The sequence below is a fragment of the Typopeltis vanoorti genome, chromosome 2 (genome assembly GCF_054136105.1).
Source record: "Typopeltis vanoorti isolate ZY-2024b chromosome 2, IOZ_Tvanoo_1.0, whole genome shotgun sequence".
NCBI classification, from domain to species: domain Eukaryota; kingdom Metazoa; phylum Arthropoda; class Arachnida; order Uropygi; family Thelyphonidae; genus Typopeltis; species Typopeltis vanoorti.
In genome coordinates this window covers 64280139-64294913 of record NC_143550.1, presented here as the reverse complement: position 1 = coordinate 64294913, position 14775 = coordinate 64280139, and positions in this window count along the sequence as shown.

The following is a 14775-nucleotide window of genomic DNA, read 5'->3' as shown; positions in this document are numbered from 1 at the left end:
AAAATTCAAGAGGCACAAAAGACCAATTGCTGATTGATAAAATGATTATTAAAAACTGCAAACGTAGAAAAACCAACCTTCATATGGCTTGAATAGATTATAAAAAAGGGTGTGATTCGGTGCCTCATAGTTGGATTTTAAAATGCACAGAACTATTCGGTATTAGCGAAAACGTGTAAAATTGTTTGCAATCCAGCATGAAAAACTGGAAAACAACGTTGGTTATAAATAGAGAAGAAATTGGTGAGGTAAACATAAAAAGGAGCATCTTTAAAGGAGACTCATTATCTCCTCTATTGTTTATATTGTCATTGATCCCCTTAACTAGAATTTTAAATAAAACTGCTCATGGTTATCAAACTGCGCTAAAGAGTGCAAAGATATCTCACCTTTCATACATGAACGATCTGAAGTTGTATGCAAAATCAGAGAATGAACTCAGATCGTTGCTAAACACCGTGCACATATTCAGTCAAGATATATCAATGGATTTTGGCTTAGACAAATGTGCAATTGCCGGAATAACAGGAGGAAAGTTTGAAGATATGAACGAAATCGAGCTGCTCAATGGTGAAATAATCAAAGCAATAAAATTCGAAGACAGCTACAAATATTTGGGAATTTTAGAAGCATCACAAATTCTGCACAATAAGATCAAAGAAAGAACTAGAGCAGAATACATAACACGACTAAGAAAACTCCTTAAGTCAATGCTTAATGCTGGAAATTTGATAAAAGCAATTAATACCTGGGCCATACCTGTTCTGAGATATTCAGCAGGCATTGTTGAATGGACCCAGCTAGAGATGGAAGATTTAGATCGAAAAACTCGAAAATTAATGACAATGCACCATGCCCTCAATCCTCGGTGACATTGATAGGCTATATCTATCACGCAAAAAAGGAGGTAGAGGATTATTACAAGTGAAGCAAGTTATTGAAGAAGAAATACGAAATTTAAATGATTATCTGCAGCAAACCACGGAAAAATCTCTAATTTAGGTAAGGATAGAGGGTTTATTTAAACCCATGGAGACAAAACGGAAATACAAAACCAACCAAGTAAAAGTGAGAACTGAAAGATGGAAAAATAAGGCATTGTATGGAAAATACCTTCACAGCATAGAGGACAGCGCTGACACAACTTGACCTGGCAATGGTTGAGAAATGGAGCACTAAAGAAAGAAGCAGAATCGGTAATTTTTGCAGCACAAGAACAGGCCATTGAAACCGACGTTATGAAGTCAAAAATACAAAAAATTCAAGAAGACAGTAAATGTAGATTGTGCAAAGAAAAGGAAGAAACGGTAGACCACATTATAAGTGGATGCAGCAAAATCGCACAAACTGAGTACCGTAAAGGGCATGATAACACAGCTAAGATAATCCAGTAGCATTTATGTAAAAAGTATGGATTTAAAGTATCTAAAGACTATTGGAAGCATAAAGTTCACCAGAAAGTGGTTGAGAATGAAAAAGCTAAAATACCCTGGGATTTCAATATCCAGACTGACAAAAGCTTGGAATGTAATACACCCGATATTACAGTGGTTGAAAAAAGTGAAAACAAGGGTGTTACGTTTATCGAAATATCAGTACCAGGAGATAGTCGGATTGACAACAAAGAAAATGAAAAAATTACAAAATATCGCGATTTGCAAATCGAAGTTGAATGAATCTGGTAAAAAAAAAAACGAAAGTTGTTCCCATAATAAGAGGTGCTTTAGGCGCCATCCCTAAAACATTGAAAAAACATCCAGAAGCACTCGAGTTAGATGGATTAAAAATTGGGCAGCTGCAGAAGGCCACTTTGTTCGGCACAGCGTTCATTTTCAGAAAGTATTTCCACAACTCATAGGCCCTTGGGTAGGGCTCGAATTAGTGGAATATAACCAGCCTTTTCTTAAGACTGAGGAAGCAAATCAAGCTTTGATGAACATTATATATATATATAAATATATAAAGTATTTTACCTTGGGTATAATAAATGTTAAAGATATCAAGCTATAGAAAATAAGGGGATAAACATCCTTTGTTGTTTTATAGCCAGTAAGCGAAACTAAAGATCGATAACTACGATCTATAAGTTTCATGCCGAAAAACTATCGGCGAAGGCAATTCGAAGTAAAGGTGGAGCAAGCTCCCTCACTATTCTTGATATTTTCTCATAATGTAAAACACAGCTCCTAGGAGATGTAATACTGTCATTACATTATGAGGAAAGGTCACTACCCAGACCGGTTTCAACCTTTTTTTTTGAGGTCTCATCAGTGAGTAGGTAGACCTGGAAGATATCAAAGCTTAGTGAAAATAACTTACATACCTTCACTATAAGAATGTGCCATAAAGGTGTAATTATATTTTAGTTAAGATAAAAAGCCAAATGGCTAGTTTTCTGGCACCTTAATATTAAGGTGCCAGAAAACTAGCCATTTGGCTTTTTATCTTAACTAAAATACCAAGCTATTTTAAATTTGGTTTTACTCCATTTCCCAAGTAAGCAACAGACAAGTAAGTCAAGTTTGCGCCTGCAAGTATTGCAAGTCTGGGTGAACCCACACGTAGTGCAAGTAAAGGTGGATAAGCTCTGATCACTATTCTTAATATTTACCCTTAATGCAAAGCACATCTCCTGGAGGAGATGTATGATGCTATGCATTAAAAGCAAGGGGCCACTACCCAGACCGGTTTCGACCTTTATTGAGGTCTCATCAGTGGGACCAGGCTTAGAAATACCAAGATTTTAGTAATGCAGATCTTATAAGTATTTTACCAGAACAAGTTACGATAAGGTGTTTTGACTTTATTAAATAAAAATCTCAGGAAGAGAGATAGATGTAGAAAGTATTTTAAAATAGCTTGTTTAAAATAGCTTGGTATCTTTAACATTTATTATATCCAAGGTAAAAAACGTTTTACATCTATCTCTCATCCTGAGATTTTTATTTAATAAGGTCAAAACACCTTATCGTAACTTGTTCTGGTAAAATACTTATAAGCTCTGTATTACCAAAATCTTGGTATTTCTAAGCCTGGCTCCCACTGATGAGACCTCAATAAAGGTCGAAACTGGTCTGGATAGTGGCCCCTTGCTTTTAATGCATAGCATCACACATCTCCTCCAGGAGATGTGCTTTGCATTAAGGGTAAATATTAAGAATAGTGATCAGAGCTTATTCACCTTTACCACGAGTTGCCTTGACTTGCACTACGTGCGGGGTCACCCAGACTTGCAATACTTGCAGGCGCAAACTTGGCTTACTTGTCTGTTGCTTACTTGGGAAATGGAGTAAAATCAGGTTTAAAATAGCTTGGTATCGTTAACATATATATATATATATATATATTTATTAAGATATATATATATATATATATATATATATACTTTTTTTTTTCATTTTTAACTAGAAAAGCACATGCTGGTATCAGTGATAATTCCTTTTGCGACAGGAATTTCTTACATTTTTTTTCTATCTATATCTTTATCTCCAAGAGTACAATTCAGAACGAAAGACAGAAAAACCTTGAAATAAAAGCACCAATGTTTTTTTTTTTCCACTGATTCCCCCCCCCCCTTTAAAACTCTCTTGACAGCTGTAATATTACTTGTACAGTAAGTGAAACAAGCACATCAAGTGGAAACTTATTATGTTAATAACTATCCCTTTTTATGATGATTACTGAATATTTAAAACTGTCTCGATTATTAGTAAGCCAGCAATGAATTTTACATACGCAATTAAAATTTTTTTAAGTCATGAAAAGAATAAATTAGATTTTTTCGGACTTTTTAATAACTAAAAACCTGTTATAAACAAACCTCTTACATTTGTTTGTCACAAGAATACCATGTTCTAATATTCATGGAAGTAACTCTCCTGTCTATTGCGTTTTGCTTTTCTTCTTGACTTTGTAAATGAAGTTAATAAATGCACCACTAGAGGGGCTACAAATGTCACGCTGCGACTGAGCCGTTGTACTTGAAGTTGACTACATAAAATTACTTTCGTGAATTTTAATTAACAAGACTAATTGAACGTAGTGGCAGTTTTTTTTTTTTATTTCTCATGCGTATAGGCTCCCATTCTAATAAAAACAGGCTTGGATAGTAAATGTCTTGTGTTCGACTATTAAATAAAGAGAAGGTGAACCCTTAGAGACAATAAACAAAGACTGTTTTGTGACCTTTTTTTTACGGTTGAGTTATTTAGCACATGTCAACAGTAATGTTATAACGTATAATTATGCGACTTTATCTTAAAACATCTTTTCAATATGGATTCACAGATTATAAGAATTAATCTCAACTTACGTTTCTCTCAACAAGTGGAAAGTATTAAATATATCTCAATTTCTCATTAATAACTAATGCTCGGGTACTCAATGACAATTGTAGTTTGCGGTTTTTTTAGAATGCAGTTTAATTTCAGACACGCTAGATATCGTTTCTATAACGGAGAAGTCGAATATAGGATTAATCAACTTATCTTTACCAAAACAAGCATGATAATAAGCCTTGGTAATACTTCGCAATGATAATAATTGATAAACCATGGTAATACTTGGCCCTAATATACTCTGTTGGACTAACACGTCATTAAAGATATTAAAGGGAAGTTTCAAGAATTATAAGAATTGTAAATTAAACGATTTCTTGAACGTCAGATGACGATACTGTAATTAGTTTCAAGGTTTTCCGCTAAGAATAGATGCAGTGGGATCCTGTATCATTCGCTGTTCAGTTTCAGATCGTACCTTCCGTTATTTAGAACTAATACCCTGTAAATCATGATGTGAGTGCGTGTTTGTTATTTCTGCTTCTCAAGACAATGGAAAACTTCAAAAAAAATTTCATACATCAAGTTCTGCTTCGACTAAGAGATGAAACCACCACGTGAACTTTTTAAGATGTTAAGAAGATATTAAAATTTTCCGTCAGAGAGAAAATTATAATAAACTTAAACTTAATAAATTTATTATAATCACCAATTGATTAGGTGATTAAACTATACTTAACTGGCGTTCCAAGTTTAAAATAAAGTGATGTGTATCGAGGAACTTCCATCGAAGAATGAAAGATTACGATTTATAAGAATTAAGGAACTTCTTTAAAACAGAAAAATCACTATTAACAGTTAAATGACCCAACAAGACTACACATCATTGAGTGCTTTGCTACTATAATTTAAGTTGACGATAAAGTGAAAATAAAAAGTTGACTTTACTTACTGAATTCAAAGCAGACAAAAATTTTGCAAACGCTATCATCACTAGCGAACGCTGAGCTCCCCATAGATGGGTCTCAAGGAAATTGCTTGAAATCGGACAACTTCCATCTATTATAATTGCGTGTGAGACTTCGCAATAACGGACGAGTTTATTCTCTGTTATTTTACATTGGTCTCTTTTGCATTACCTTCTAATGTATATTACAAATGCATAATCAAGTATATTATTCTGAGATGGAGAAAAAGGAGAAGAATTGTAGTTATATGATACAGAGATATACATGTGTACGCTAAATAAAAAATAAATAAAATGTTTGTTTGAAATTATGGTCGAAGCAGCTAAAGCTATGAAGCTAGTGTATGGACCCGTTTGTGCATGTTTGTAGAATGGCTTTCCGAGTGAAACAACTTCACATCAGTTAATTCATCTGCAAATGAAATGCCATGCTTTTTACGCTCTAAAACGAATTCGAACTACCTAGTCTTTCCAATCTTGTCATCACTGACTGAGCTACGGAGGCTCCTCAGGATAAAATTTCAACAACTCAATATGTTCGGAGAGATACAACTTTAGTCATTCTGTATATTTCGTTACTTAGAGCTATCGTGCGGCAATTACTTGTTTATAGATCAGTTTGTGTGTCTTCGAATAATAATAAAAAAAAAAAACAGAGTAAAAAAAAATCCCAAAATTGCTGAGAAAAATCTATGAGATCTTTTCAATTAAAGCTCAGAATTTTTCTTTGGTATAATGAAGTTTAGAGCCCCAAAGATCAGTTGGTATCGACGATGACCTTGGTTCGAATCTCATGCAGTAGATGGCCTCATCCGAAGGTCGGCTAGGAGAAATATGCACTTTAGATTCAAAAGTATATTTATAGGCAGAAGAATAATCTTATCCAGGTAAAACTATAGGGAAAGCTATTGATATTTTGCAATCCGAGGGTCCTAAGCACCTTTAAACATCACTGATGAACGAAGGAATAAATAATAATAGTTCGATGAAGAAACGAATAATAAGAATTCACTATTTTAACAGTGAATTTTCAGTTTTTTTGTTTAATATCAATTAAACAAATAAATAAGTGATTAACGTGCACTGGTGTTACATTACGTAAAGCAATTCAGTATAAATTGTGGGCCTCATAGGCCTACGAGACCTGTGATATCCTACTATACCCCAGCTCATAGAAATTTCCGATAAAAACCTCAAACATCAGGGTTCCATATGTTCCATAAGTGGTACATATCAGACAAAATTACCTTTTTCGCAATACAAACCAAACTTACACAAATTATAAAATGACCACTGGTATCTTAGAACTTTTAGAGATATTGACTTCAGGATATTATTTCACCTTCGATCCAGCTTTATCAACAATTCTTTAGTCCACCGTTGGATCTTAATAGGTTTGCACTCGTTTTCTTCCACTCGTTGAAGACACTCCGCAAACCAGCTGACATCATATTCTCTATGGAATATGGAAATGACATAGTCGTTATTTGAATCATAAATCGAATAAATAAACCCATTCAGGAATGCGAAACAAAGGGAAAATATTGGGTAAAAAAAAGGAGTACCACCTTACTGATTCTGACGATAACGCGCTAAACTTGTACGTAGTACATTAAAATTAAATCCTTCGCAAACCAATCGACATGGATGCTCCACTTCATTCTTCCACAGTGCATTCTTCAATAAAAAAAAAAATTAGCATTTCACAGCCTGTTTCATAATCTACATTTATTATACCAACCACACATGCGGTTGTAAAACTTATAGCAAAACTTGTTGTAAAACTTATGGTTCATCTGTAGGCTAAATAAACAAAATATATACATAAATATACAAGAGTTCCTTTCGACGTATAGAATTAAACTGATCTCGTTACAGACCGTTTCATCAAGAGAAACTCTCCACTCACTATGATAAAAGACTTGCTCTGTGAACGGCAAAAAACTAATCTTCAGAAGGAAAAAACCCGAAAACACACACACACATTAAATAAATTATCAACTTTTCGATGCAGATAAGTTGTCTGGTCCATAACGGGAGAGTTATTCATCCAGGAAACTACTCGGGTTTTATCATAGCACAAAAAAATGAGCAACCTCGCTAGAGAACATACAGGACTTATACCCTTAGTTCATAAAAATCGGTTAACGGATCGAAAATTATTTCTTGACCGGTTTTGATCCTAATTTTCCTGAGAGTAAGCTAAAAAAATGGTAAAAAATGAGGCTAATGATCAGTTAATGATAAAATTAATAATTTTATTTATGTCTTTGTGCAGTTTTCCATACTAAGGATTATTTTGAGTTCCAAAAACAAAGACGTTCATGTATTGTCTTTCAGAATGGCGTGATATTCGTCCATCCGTCTTGATGCATTAGCCAATCATATTCAATTCAGTATTTTTTTTCCCCCCAGATTCTACATGTGCACTTTTTTCCACATATTCGGTAGTTCATTATTACCGAGACTTCCAGTCGCCTTTATCTGTCAAGATTCTATACTCTTAATGTTCATTTTAGAGAGAGAAATCAATATAAAGTCATGTATACATGTTACTCGCATAAACTATACGGAAAAGATTAGCATCTTGAGTACGTCGCGAGGATGAGTCACAGAAAACTTTGTTTTGAAAATATCAGTGTATCATCATCATAAAGTATCCGTAAGAGATGCGACTAGCTTGTAATTCATTTTGTGACTATTAAGTGTTCTTACACTGGATATGCAGAATGTTCTATAGATAATTTTATGCAAATATCGTATCTGCCATAATGCAAGACCATAACGCAATCGCCGTAATGCATTTCCTGTTTAGTATCGAAAACAAGTGAATTATTTTGCAATAGAGGAGAGGTAGGTATTTCGACAGATCAAACAAGTGTAACTAAGTTCGTTGTAGTGCTTATATAAGGCAGAGCAGACGAAGCAATCGCTTACTCTTTCAATACGTTTGTGAATATTTTATGTTGGTGCAATTTTTGAGATTCTTTTCTTCTTCAAGTAAAGAAGCAGAGCTGCATAAATAGAAATCCTAATTATGTACCAAATAGGTATTTAGTACAAAAATCAATTTACTGTTTACTTTTGTGAGCAATTTTGGATATTTGGTGCTGTTTCAGTTGCTAGATCACTCGGAATTTTCTTCCATATTACACTACTTCGATCTTTCTCTTTCAATACTCTTTGTCGACAACAAGATCAAATTTTTGTCGACCAGTTTGCAGATATCAAACACATAGAAATTGAACTGACATGAGGTTATTTAGCTTTATACAAAAAATTACAACTTTGAATGCTAGTAGAATAAGTTGAAGAATACATTTAGTCCTTGTTAACTTAATTTCTTTATCATTCCGGTTTTTCATGCTCGACTCCTCCATTATATGCCGGTCTGGTTGGCCAAGTGGTTAGCGCATCCGCTCTCCAGCCAAAAGTCTGTGGATTCGAAGCCCGCCGTGGGCATGGATGATTGTGATTGTCTGTGAAAATACTAGTAGTGGTGGTGGGCGGTAGATGGCGTTGATGTAGTTGTGGTTCGTTGTGGGTGGTGGATAGAGTGGGGCAGACAGAGCTGTAGAGTAGATGCCCTCCCTCGATGAGTCTTTGGACTCGATGGAGGTGTCAAGTAATAATAATATTTTGTAACAGTAAAAACAACTTTCATTTCATCCATAGATGCAGAATGAATTAAGTTCTTTGACTTGTATACCCAAGGATATTATGTCCCAAAAAATTGAAAATTCATTATCAAAGAAGAATCACAAATAGTTTTTTTTTTTTTTTTTTGGAATTAGTTGTAGAATGTCTTCTCTCAGCCTAAAAAAAAAAGCCTAATATTTTGGCTTCTCTAGCCATGAAAATTAATGTTATTAATTTGAAAGACAAACACGAAACTGCTTCAAAACTCAAATCAACCTTAATAACGATGAAAACCTTGGAAGATCGAAGATTCAAGCATTCATTACACGATACTACTTGGTCCGCGCTTTTAATCTGCAGATGCATCAAAAGATTGAGTCGTTATCTTCACTTGTTTCGACAACAAAGTAGTCTTTTGAATACAGAGAGGGGTGTCTACCCTTTTTTGTATCTGTGGTTTCAAATTACGGTTAGGGGAGGAAAGAAACAAACTAAAACCTTTCCTTGTTAGAAAGATATAGCGACAGTATTTCTTTATAGTAATACTTGAAATTAAAACTACAGGTAAGCATATCATGAAATAATAAACTTAATACAATCTTCAAAGGAGTTTTAACAAATATGTTGGGAATTGAAACATATGATTAGATGTAAGCCCTCAGAAAAAATATGAACCGTTTTGAAATACTTCATTTTTTCGCAAGCGGTGTTAGCACGGTGGTAAAAAATTCCCAACAGGAATTCAGTCAAGAATATGCACTCCATATCTGAAGTAGAAAAAGCCACAAAAATAAGAAACGTGGAAAGGCAGCTGGAGTTGGTAAAATTCAGCCAAAATGCTGAAATATTGAGGTAAAAAATGTTACATGTGGCTGCATTGCATAATTCAGAAGGCTTGGTCAGAGTGTCGAATCCCGGATGACTGGAAGTGAGCTCTCATAGTACCCATCTATAAAAAAGGGAAAAAAACTGAATGCGAGAAGTATTTCCCTCCAGAGTGTTCCTGTTAAGATTTATGCAGTATACTTAAGAAACGGCTAAGAAAGATTGTGAAAGGGAAGCTTGGTGAAGAACAAGCTGGATTCAGGCCAAATAGAGGTTGTCAGGATCAGATTTTAACTTTAAGACAAATAGTTGTGAAATCTTGAGAATATAACAAAGATCTGTATTTAAGTTTTGTAGACCTGGAAAAGGCATATGACAAGGTACCAAGAGAGAGAGAGAAACTACTCAAAATGTTACAGTTGTATGGTGTCAGTGGGGCATTATATGAAGCAATGCTTAGTCTTTATTTGAGTTGTAAGTCAGCAGTTAGAACTGAAGGAAGTACAGGAAGATGGTTTAATCTGGTGTCACACAAGGATGCACATTATACCCTCTGTTATTCATTATCTATATGGATCCCATTATGAAGGAAAGTATCAAACCTGATATCAAGATTGGAGATGCTAATCTCTGCTCTTTACTTTATGCAGATTATTTATACTTTTAAATAAATTCAGTACAAGTCTGCAAGATTCCGTTACTAAAGTGAATAACTGTTGTAATAAATTTGGTAAGAAAAACAGCGATAAAAAGACAATGAAAATAGGTACAAACGTTGAAAACAGCAACTGTATCCTGAATGGTGAACCTATAAACAAGTAAAATATTTCTGCAATTTAGGCACAATTTTTATTTTTAGTGAAGATGGTAAATCAAATATGGAAATAGACAACAGAATTAGTAAAGCTGGTATGGTAGGAAGTCAGCTGAATAAATTTATATGGAATAAGAAAGAAATTAGTCAAAACACTAAATTAGCTGTATACAAGGCGGTGTTTGAATGAATTTTAACTTATGGATCTGAGAGCTGGATTAGAAACAAAGCACTTGATCACAGACTGGAGACTAGAGACTACAGACATGAGAGTTATGAGAAAGATTAGAGGGGCTGACAGATGGCATCAATGGGAGAATCATATTAAAAACGAGGCTCTTAGGAAAAAAACTTGATATTATTAGCATTCAGAAATGTGTTAGCAGAGCTAATCGCAGATGGTATGGTCACTTAAACAGAATGGGAGAGGAAAATTAGCAAAACAAGTGTTTTCTTCAAATACGGCAGGGAAAAGGACCAGAGGAAGTCCAAGATGTAGATGGATTGATACAGTAAAGAGTGTCTTAAAAGACAGAAATATAAGATCTGACAATATTGGAATCTTGACATATATAAAAAAATTAATTTGGAGGAAAATTGTCGATCGAACGTTAGTAATGGTGTAAGTTTTTCATACAGTAGTATCATAATTATCCTGTACACTCCCTGAAGGTACATATCAGGAATTTGATGATAAAAATCGTTTTCCCGTTTTTTTTTCTATGTTAAATGTTTCTTTCGAAATTTCGTTTTTTATTAGTATAATATACACAGAAATCTGGAAGAATAGTTTTTAATTACTTGTCGCAACATAATGAAGTTCATTTTGACGGATTTCATAAATAAATTTTGTTACTCGAGGATGGTTCAGCAACGGAGACTAAATAAGCATCACAATAAAATTAAGGACAGTCTTATCTTCTCTCTCTCTCTCTCTCTCTCTCTCTCTCTCTCTCTCTCCCCCATTCTTTAATCCATTTCGGATTTTCGAAAAGATGAAACGTTAATCCTGGAATATATATCACCTTATATTGTGAGATGATGTTAAAATCATATTGTATTTCTGATACAGTGGAGAGAGAGAGAGAGAGAGAGAGAGAGAGAGAGGGGAGAGAGAGAGAGAGAGAGAGAAAGATAGAGAGAATGTTAAAATGATATCATGATTAAGAGAAATTGAGAATTGTAGGCTGCAGCAAACACTAGCAAACAGGAGAAAGAGGGTGATATGATTGAGACTTACGAACTTCTGAAAGGGTCATACGGGATTTGAGCTGATGGAATTTTTGAATTTATGGAGGGTGGGGGGGGAAAGGACAAGAAGGTATTCTTGGAAGCTGAGAATGAATTCCGCTAAGAAGGGGATCTACATTTTTCTCTCATAGGGTGGTGCGTGATTAGAATGGATTGCCATTGGATGTTGTGAGTGCAAGCAGAGTAAATGAATTCAAGAATAAGTATGATAGCTGGTGCGTGTAGTATTTGGCCTCCCTCGATGAGTCCCTAACTCCCTGTCTCTCTTTAATAATAATAATAATAATAATAACAATAATAATAAATTATCCTGAGAGGTCAACTGGATTTCCTATCCACACTCCAACAAACAGGTTATGAGTTAGAATCCCACTGCATGTAAGATCTTGAATATCTTTAGGTGGTAAGATGAATTTCATCACCAGGTGTGAACACACCATCCCACTTACTGTAACTGTCATTATCTATTCACGGCCCACTCAAGGTTCTAATACCAATATGCAATTTGTTTACAACCTTAAGTGGGTAAAATGCAACTCTGCAATGCACTCGGTATTCGATTCATTTTCAGAGTGACAACTGGCAAATAATAAAAGGTAATAGAATAAGCACAGAAAATTATAGGGTAAATTATTAGGCTTATCCTCCCCCCCCAAAATTAGTTTGTATTACAAAACAAAAATGCATATGAGATGTGTTTTAAATGAAAATTAACAATGTTTTTAACCAATTTCTTGGCAAGATGAACAATCTCTCCGGTTTCCTTTACATCTGAATTCCTCCCCTCAAATGAACCAGAAGAACGAACGACTGTTGTTATTATTTAGAATTACAGCAGAACAAGGCCAGTGTATTATGTCTGTTAATTGTGTATTCTGAACGTTTGGTGTTTTACGGAATTAAAAACCCCGAGTTTCAAGGAGGAAAACCTTCCACATCCGCACGAGACTGAGTAACTCACCTTCAGATGAAAGAAATAAACAAATCCATAGAAAGGTTCTTTGCTTCCTACACGGGATTCGAACCCATATATTTCCAACTATGGACAAAATGGTATTGTCGATACTAAGCTACGAAAGAACAAAAGATCGTTCCTTTCCTCCCCTCTATATTATTCCATAGCAATGCCACGACTGGCGCGCGAGCGCATGGAAACCAAACATTTCGTATTCCTTCCTTATACCAGAATCAGTACACTCGGCTTTATTTCTTTCTCTCTTTCTCCTTCTTCCCTTGAGTGACTGTGGGACAAATAATGAAACCGTTAAGGAAGTTATCTGCTTGATATAATGACCTAGTAGAGAGTCCTGTGGTTTTCTTCTACAACAGACTCCGCCTTTTTCGACTCCGCTGTTTACGGGAATCGTGTGTGGGAATCTATTCACTCGTAATTTTTTTTTTTTAACCCTCGATTTCCTGACGGTTAATCACCGGAAAAGGAAGTTGATCTGTCTTTTGAAGAATGATGTCGCTCCGAAGTAAAAACTAAAGTGTGACTCTATCATGTGCTCACGAGCTGGAAACGGACCTTTCGTGTCAATAATGATTACGTACATTGTTCAAAAGAAAAGGGGTGAAGTATAAAATTCCTCAAGGCAACGAAATTTTCTTTTTTTTTTTCTTTTATACATATAAGTTGGCGAAAGGGGGGAAATATGAATACTGGGGGTTACTTTAGAATCGTTAGGTTATTCTAGATGGAAATTGAACACTGCACGCCATCTCCCTTCCGGAGATGGATACGCTTCTTGGCTTTTTCAAAACTAAAGCTAATCATCCAGAACACCGTTAAATGGCTCGACTTCTTGATTTCCTCTTCGTTTCCGCTGCTAACAGGAGAAGCTTCACTGTATGTCATCCCTGCGACCATCGTGTGATAAGATGGGCTGAATTTGCAGCTAAAGCCTTGAGGATCCGTATGTTATGTGTATTACTTTTATTTTATATCTATTAATTCTCATAGCGACTTTATGTTTTCAGGGAGAAAAATCAGGAAGGCAAAAATTAGTGATGAACCAATGAACATTAGGTGAAGAAATTCATTACAAGAAACATGTTATTTACATTATTTGTTTAATGCGACAATAAATAATAAAAGTACATGAAAAAGATTAACAATATATGAAAGTCAGTTAAGGTTACAATAGAGAAAAAGAGCCAAAACAGAAAAAGAAAAATAGAGCCTGCCTTTAGAGAAAAAGGAATTTTTTTAAATTTCATTTGTCTAAATTATTTTATACAGTGTTCGACAATTTTTGCATTACCTTTTTTACTTTTTTTATTAAAAAAAACTGGACTCTAGCTGAATTAGTATTTAATGTATTTATCTCGCGACTGTAATGGAACTGTTATCCTTCTTTTTTTTTTTATCTTGTTTATTGTAGAGATTTCACACACACTAATATGCAGACTTGGATTGAGTAGTATTGCGACTTTTCATTACAAACGAATCCGATTGCGAAATTCATAAAAAAAAAAACCAGTGAGATGACAATAATGAGAATCACTATGAGTCTCATTTAAAAGCCCAAAGAAGAGAATTACATTTGAATTAAGATGGATCGTACCTGTTCCTGCGTCATCAAACTCACAACATATGATTAGGGATGGTACTACACAACAGTCTTCTACATAAATTGCTATTCTTCATGCATGACTAAATATATTGTACGTTTTTTCTAAAAACTTGTATTTTATGAAAACTTGGCGGCATTGCGGATAAAAGAAGGGACTCCCCCCCCCACCACACCATGTACCTAACGTTGATCAAATCTACACGTTGAACACAAAAAAGGGCTCACGCACACGTATAGAGAAAGGTGAATTAGCCGTCTCTGGTTCCGCTGTGATGGCATTCATAGTTTACATTAGGTGCGTGTAAACACGATGCAAAAAAGATTTGGTCGTGTATATGTGTGTTCAAATATAAAAGAAAGTAGCGTTGAAATTTAATATGAAACAAAACTTATTTTTTTCCTTTTGCGTTAACAAAAGCCAAAAGA